Below are 7,432 nucleotides of genomic sequence, written 5' to 3'. Positions count from 1 at the left end.
TGAAGAAAAAAAACTAAAATATATATTCTGATAATCATTGAAGCTAAATAATTTTACCATATATGGATAGTCGAGTTTTATATGATGACCTAAATGTCTATATATCAGATTTTTATTTAATAGAATACAGCCGTTTTGATCCTATGAGAGGGTGGCTCGATTTGCACTCTTTGTTGTTTGCTTGAAAAGAGTCAGGTATAGACAAAGCAGCGAGTGTGGTAAATAAAGAAGGACAATTTGAAATTCTAATTATATGTGAATATATATATAAAGTGGTGGTAACGGTTGAATATTATTTAAAGAGGAGTTTGATACTATTAGGATCCGTGTAAACTAGAGGAGATAGAGTGTGTGACTAGCTTTAATTGCTTCATTTCATTTTGTATTTGTCATTTAAATAAGTAACGGAAATTTGAAATAAACTCAACATCAACAAAATAAGACTACACGTTAACACGGTGAATTTTACTTGGTTTACTGCTTCCCAAGATAACTACGTATAAGGCCTAGTCCTAATGACTACCACTAGTAATCCATTTCCTTTTCGGATATATTCTAGAGGCGAAGAAGTCTCTTACAACCTTAACAATAATACAACCATGAAACAAAAAGATAATTACAAATGAAAGCAAAATAAATTTATAAGATGAGAGTTTCACTTTGATCGTTGTTGATAACTTTGGAGTTCCTATTATTGGTCTAGAAATGCATCAGCATTTCATTCTCAAACCCTCAAGAATCGGTGTTAAAAATCTTCTCGAAATCCTTCTTTTATAACTTTTAGGTCGAAGTTGATTTTCATCGATCAATCGATTAATCCATTGTAGATTTGAATGCTGCACTGACCTATCAGCTTAACGACTCCATCCATCTCAGTATCAGTCGATTGTTAATTACCATCAGTCAATTGATGCATAATCAATTGAATCTCATAGTCAAATCAATTTATTTCTGTTCGGTTCCTGATTTATATCAGTCAACCAATACCCGTTATTAGTCGACTGATGCCATCAGTCGAGGTTTCCAATCAATTTATGAAATTTTTGTTCACTGCTACAGTATCATCAGTTAATCAAACCTATCAATCAGTTGATGCTCTCAATGGAGTTTTCCAATTGATTCTTAAAGCTTCTGTACATTGTAATGTTACATCAATCAATTGTTACTAAGCTATATCAATTCACTGTAACAAATTATTGCTCACGATCATTGTTAATCGTACTATAGTAGTATGGTAGCAATACTGTATACTCTTGTTTCAGTTTTATTAAAGTTGAATTCTCATTTTGTCCGGTATCCAATTGATCTCAATCTACTAGGACTTATTTTAATTGACATTCTATCAAGGTTAAACCTGTTGAAACTTCTTGTTGCCTAGCATATGATCAACTTTGACTTGCTAGGACTTCCTTGTTGCTTAGCATTTGATTAACCTTGACCTGCCGAAATTTCACGCCTTATGCCAACTTGTTGTTGGACTTCCGACTGCTAAGTATCCGGTCAATCATGACCCACTTTTACTTTCTTATTTTGCCAACTCCATATTGACTGTCAAGTGTCTAGTCACTCATGACTAACTTGAACTTCTCACTTGCCAACTCTCTGTTGGACTTCCGATCACTAAGTGCTCGGTTTAAATTTTCTGTCTCGTGTCAACTCCATGTTAGACTTCCAATCACCAAGTGTTCGGTCAACCGTGACTCACTTGAACTTTTCATTTTTTTGATCGATTATCAAGTAGTTGATTAATCTTAACCTACTTGACTTTTCACTCGAGCAACTAACATATTGATCAAATATTGAAATCCAATTCTGATCAATTCAAGCTTGGTCAACTTGATTAGCCTTAACTAGAGATCGATTGCACCAACAAATATGCCCCTCCAGGAGGCAAGGATGATTTCCATGCAACGAGGGTTAAAATCTCACATTGGCCATTTTCAAATGCCCACGAAGTTCGAACCATTGGTGACGTTGGGTGTCATGTCAGGATCCACTTGTGCTTTTTGAATTTATCTAATGATTGATCTATGGAGTCAAGTCGTCCACATTAAGGATTAATTGGATCACAAAAGCTGGATATATAGATTAACAAAAAAAAAGAGTTTCATAAATAGATATGTATGTCCTAAGCGATTAAGACATAAGAGGAAAAGTTTCAACCTATAAATTAGGAATATATGAAAACAAAGCGAGGTGATAGAAATAGAAACTACAACTTGTGAATTGTTAGGAAATATAGATACATAAAGATGAAAATATGTGTGTTGAGAGAAATTATCTTTCTTACTTTTGGATCATATAATGTTGATTCTAGTAACTAACACTACGGGAAAAGATGAGATTACCCACGAATTTTGTAATGGAGGATAGTAACTAGAAAGAATAACAAAGTAAACACATCCAAATTTCCTTCATAATTGATAGTTTGGAGGATGATCATACAACTTTTGTAATGGAGAAGTATTAGGAACATAATAGAACAATTAATATCAAGAAACAATGCTCGTGAATTATGAAGTGTGATAGTTAACGAACCAACTTCAAAAATGGGAAGAGTTTATCCATCAACAACACAAAACATACCACATCTATTATGAAGATTGACAAACTTTAAATTTTGCGATTAATATGTAATGTGGCATCTCCTAAATCAAAAGTCAAATAATTTGAGAGATTTTTCTTGATTACCAAGGCTAGAGGTATGATGAGTTTGCATAACTTGTTGAATTAGTTCGATTAAAATGGAAGTAGAGCGTATAAAAATAGAGTGTTGCTCACTCGATGTTTAACGCTTTGTTTAGATGGAGCAACTAAAGAGGAAGAGCTAGCGGCATACATAGAAACTTCTCGTCTTTGGATCGGAGGATATGCCTTTTACAATTTTGGATTTGATATCCCTTGCCCTTGCAATACCTATAAAATCTAGGATTTCTTCCCGTTTTGATGTTATCTACAAATATATATATGTCTATATAATAAGTTTAGAACATAATAGATGTGTTAAAGATATCTTAAAGAACATAATTGATATATATGGCAACCAACTCAATTTAAAAACATCTTTGTTCCTTACTATTGTAATAGCTTTGATCAAAACAATATGCTCAAAATCATTTTAAGTAGTTCTAGTCAAAGTTACTTAGGATAAAATATTTTAATTAATCAAATACTATTTGAGCAATTTTAATTAAAAGATATAGCAATAATTAGTAAGTTTTGACTAAAACTACTACAACAAATTAAACTATCAAAATAATTCCCATAAAGATGCTTAAGATCTTAATTTTGTATATCAATATTTTAATAGATTTTACACTCATTAAACTTAAAATAAAGATGTTGTGCTCATTCATTATATTCTTATGATGTTATTTAAATGAGGGCTCTTTGTCCATCACACCCTCCTTTGTGATCAACATCATTTTCAAAATTTAGGATAAATAAATAAATAAATAAATATTACTCTTGAAACTATTAAGGGCTAAGAAATTGTATTTAACAATGTTAGATTTCTTAAAACAAGAATCATTCTTCTTCGTACATGAATCCGTATAGACTAGGAACAATTCTAAATAGGAACCTATCATTGATATATATAGTAATTTAACAAAACAAAAACGACCATGAAAACTATAAATCAAACTTGAATCGAGAGTCATCACTATCTTTTATTGTAGCCGGAAGAATTTAAAGATCGAAATAAGCACCTTGACAACTATATATATATATATATATCATTATCATCCTATCAATAATAATAAAAATTAGTTAATAGGTTTTCTACATACAAAATTCATATCCATTGATTAAACTCATAATTAATATCAATCAGATCACTTTATTAAGTTTATCCTAATGATAATATCGTGTGTGTTAACGTTATAATTGTAACATGTAAATCCAAATAAATACCAACACAGTAGCTTCAATTATGAGGTTAAGCAGCTAAACACAAGTAACAAGATGCATCCAAAAACACACTACAAGACGCAAAAATCTACGAGTCTTCACTGTCAATTCTTTAAAGTTGTCTGTCCCATAATTTAATTAGACAAAATCAACACCTACGAGTAAAAAACATGCAAAATTTCAATAGTAAAATGACTGCAAAGTGATGCATCGTTTGTGTTTTTTGATTTATTTTGATGATCGATGAAATTTTTTTATAAAACTAAATAAGTCATCTTCAAAATTAGTCAATTCTCCTAAGGTAATGTGTAATTAATTTTGATTTGATTTGATTTAATTTAATTATTATGAACTGGTGAGAAAATAAAAAATAAAAGGAGCCTTTTATTTTTATTATCATCAAAATAATATCCCATATTAAAAAAATATCAAAAGGATAGACCTGTTTTTTTATCTCTAAAATACCTTATATCATTTTTAGTTAAAATTTTATAAATACTTTTAGTCAAAATTATATAAATATTAATTAAAATTTCTTCTTCCATTATCAACTTAATTAAAATTAGTAAAATATCATTAGTACTTGAAGTAGTTTTAGCCACCCCTATTATAATGTGAAACAGTAGTGTAAAATACTATAATATAAATCAATTTTAATATAAATTATTATAATTGAAGCAATTTTAATAAAAATTATTATAATATAGAATAATTGATCAAAATTACTTAAAGTAGTTTTAACCAAAAAGTTAAAGCTATTTTAGTTAAAATTGCTCTTGTTATATGATTTAATTTTAATTAAAATGGCTCACGATCAAAGTTACTCTCTATATTGTGATAGTTTTAATTAAAATTGTTCGGTGTGACCGTTCTTACGAAAAAAATACTATTAAAAAATAGTATTTTCAAATAGAAAAAAATGAAACACCCTTTTGATATTTTTTAAAATTAAAATATTATTTTGATGAAGAAAAACATCAACATAACAGTAAAATTATTATCGTATGATCTAATATCATGAATTTAATATTAAAAATAATAAATATGAGGAGGTAAATAGAAATTATAATTGATTATGACATATTATTTAAAATTTGTATTTTAAGAACTTTGATATCATAATCAATTCAATTATGCGGATCTTATATTTTCTCTGGACCTTATAATAGTTGAAATGTAAAGAAAATTAAGTTGAAAAATAAAACTATATGGACCAAAATGAAAAAAGAAACCCGTCCTGATCTAAACTCATCGTTGAACTTAACCCTAACTCTAACTTAACCTAACCAAACCTAACCCGAGGTCCCAGTTGGCCCTGTTCATTCTCCTTATAGCAGCAGGGAATCACCAGCTCCCTCATTTCTGCCTCTCTCTCTCTCTCTCTCTCTCTCTCTCTCTCTGTTTGTCTGGTGATGGCAGAAAGCTTTGGAAGGGAAGAGCTTGAGCTCTGAAGCAGATAAATGAGGGTTGCGGAAGAGGCCCCTCAGTTGCTATCAATAACTGGTGGATTGATTGCTTCTTGTTTGATCTCCAAAGATCACATCTTTTTTGATCTTTTTCTTGCACTTTTTAAGATTCTGCTTTTATTGACACCGCGAAGTTTGATTCGCCATGAAGAGGCCCATTGCAGACGCAGCTTCATTCATGGCGATTTGCTCAATTGGTAATGGCACCAACGTGATTGAATTTTTGGAACTATGGCTTGGAAAGCGTATTAATTGTGGTTGATTTGCGCAGAGGAGAACAATGGCGATTACTTGGAAGACGAGGACGAGGCGGCGGAGACAGCGGCGACTGCGGCGGCGGACGGTAGGGCTGGGGGAGAAGAAGCGCCGGCTGAGCGTGGAGCAGGTGCGGGCGCTGGAGAAGAGCTTCGAGGTGGAGAATAAGCTGGAGTCGGAGCGGAAGCTGAGTCTGGCCGAGGAGCTCGGCCTCCAGCCGCGGCAGGTGGCGGTGTGGTTTCAGAACCGCCGCGCGCGGTCGAAGACCAAGCAGCTGGAGCGGGACTACGCCGCCCTCCGCGCTGGCTACGACGCGCTCCGACTCGACTACGACGCGCTCAGCCGCGACAAGGAGGCGCTCGTCGCCCAGGTGAGCGCGATCGATCCATTCATCTTGCGATCGATCTAACCCTCGATTCCTCAAATATGAAAATTTGATTTGGGATCGGTCATGTGCTCGATCCAGATCGAAGAGCTGAAGGCCAAATTGGGCAGGGAGGAGAGCGCGAGCTTCAACTCGTCGGGGCCGGTGGTCTCCAAGGAGAAGGCGGCGGTGGCTGCGTCTGAGGAAGACCCCGCACCGGAACTCATCTACAAGGACGCCGGATCGTCGGACAGCAGCGTCTCCAGCGACGTGCTCAACGGCGCGAACAGCCCCGGACAGCCGAATCCACCGCCGGCAGACTCGAACTCCGCCGCCAGGCTCGGCGGCGCCGCCACCCCCTTCGTACCAATTTCTGCACCCCAATTGCCTCTCAAGGGACAGGGATTCCCACGCCAGACGCTAAAGCCGGAGGAGGAATTCCTCGACCGGGAGGACGCATTCAGCAGCATCTTCTCCGACGAGCAGCCGCCCACTCTCAACTGGTACTTCTCCGATCACTGGAACTGCAAGTAGCCACAGGTAGCCATGGCCACGATCTCCATCATTAATATATCAACAATCAAGTGTAGCAATAATCCTACGATTCGCAGCCGTAGACGAGCGCGATTTGTAACATAATCGAAATTTTTTATTGTGGAAATCAAACCTCCCTGTAAATAACTGCAATTCATTCGCCGGAGAAGACTTCTCTGAGATCGATACACTTGCAGTCTTCAAGAAAAAGAAAAAAAAACAACTTTTTTTTAGCAGATTTCAGGATATCGATATCGAAGTGCCAGGAACTCCTCGATCGAGCCAATTCATTTCAATCGTCACTGAAGACGACGACGGAGGAGGAGGTCGCTTTTAGAAATCCCACATTTTTCTACGTAAAACAGTGACGATGAACAACCAATCGAATTAAATTAATTGTCGCTTTTTTTATATTCTCTGAGACCTTGTCGCGTCTGCTCGTTTGTCAACCCGGAAAGCGATGGCATCCGATGGCTGCTTCTCCTCTTCCATTCCATCATTTTCCTTGGCATCGGTGGAAAAGAAAAACAGTTGGTGGCCTCGCTGAAGAGGAGGCCGCAGTGCCATGGCAGTCTTTTATGGCGACTGATGAGTCACCACGGTGAACAGTGAAAGGGGCGTGTCTTGTAGTGCCATGTTCACAGTATCTGTCACATGGACTCGTTGTACCTCGCGGTGGACGTGCCCTCGCTTTGTTGGCCGAAGAAGAAAGGCTACTACCAACTCCAGAATGGGACCACAGACACGGAGACACACACACAGTAGGCAGAGCGCAGTGCCAGTGTGTGCACCAAAACTCACTCACTCACTTAGTCTCAATGCTTTGATCCATGCATCTTCTCTACCTCCTCCGGAAGCTTGTGCTATAGTTTGCTGTCTTTCTTCTCAAGGAGAGTTTAGA

General features: G+C 36.1%; 1 pseudogene; it reads left to right on the top strand.

Moving 5' to 3' along the window:
- Positions 1 to 5,288: 5,288 nt before the first annotated feature.
- Positions 5,289 to 6,764, top strand: LOC141837739 (homeobox-leucine zipper protein HOX20-like; annotated as a pseudogene).
- The last annotated feature ends 668 nt before the right edge of the window (positions 6,765 to 7,432 follow it).

Source organism: Curcuma longa, chromosome 1, assembly GCF_044706935.1.
Source record: "Curcuma longa cultivar G26 ecotype Majalengka, Jawa Barat chromosome 1, ITB_CL_G26_1.1, whole genome shotgun sequence".
Lineage (NCBI taxonomy): Eukaryota > Viridiplantae > Streptophyta > Magnoliopsida > Zingiberales > Zingiberaceae > Curcuma > Curcuma longa.
Note: the sequence above shows the minus strand (reverse complement) of the source record. Positions and strands in the feature narration are given on the sequence as shown.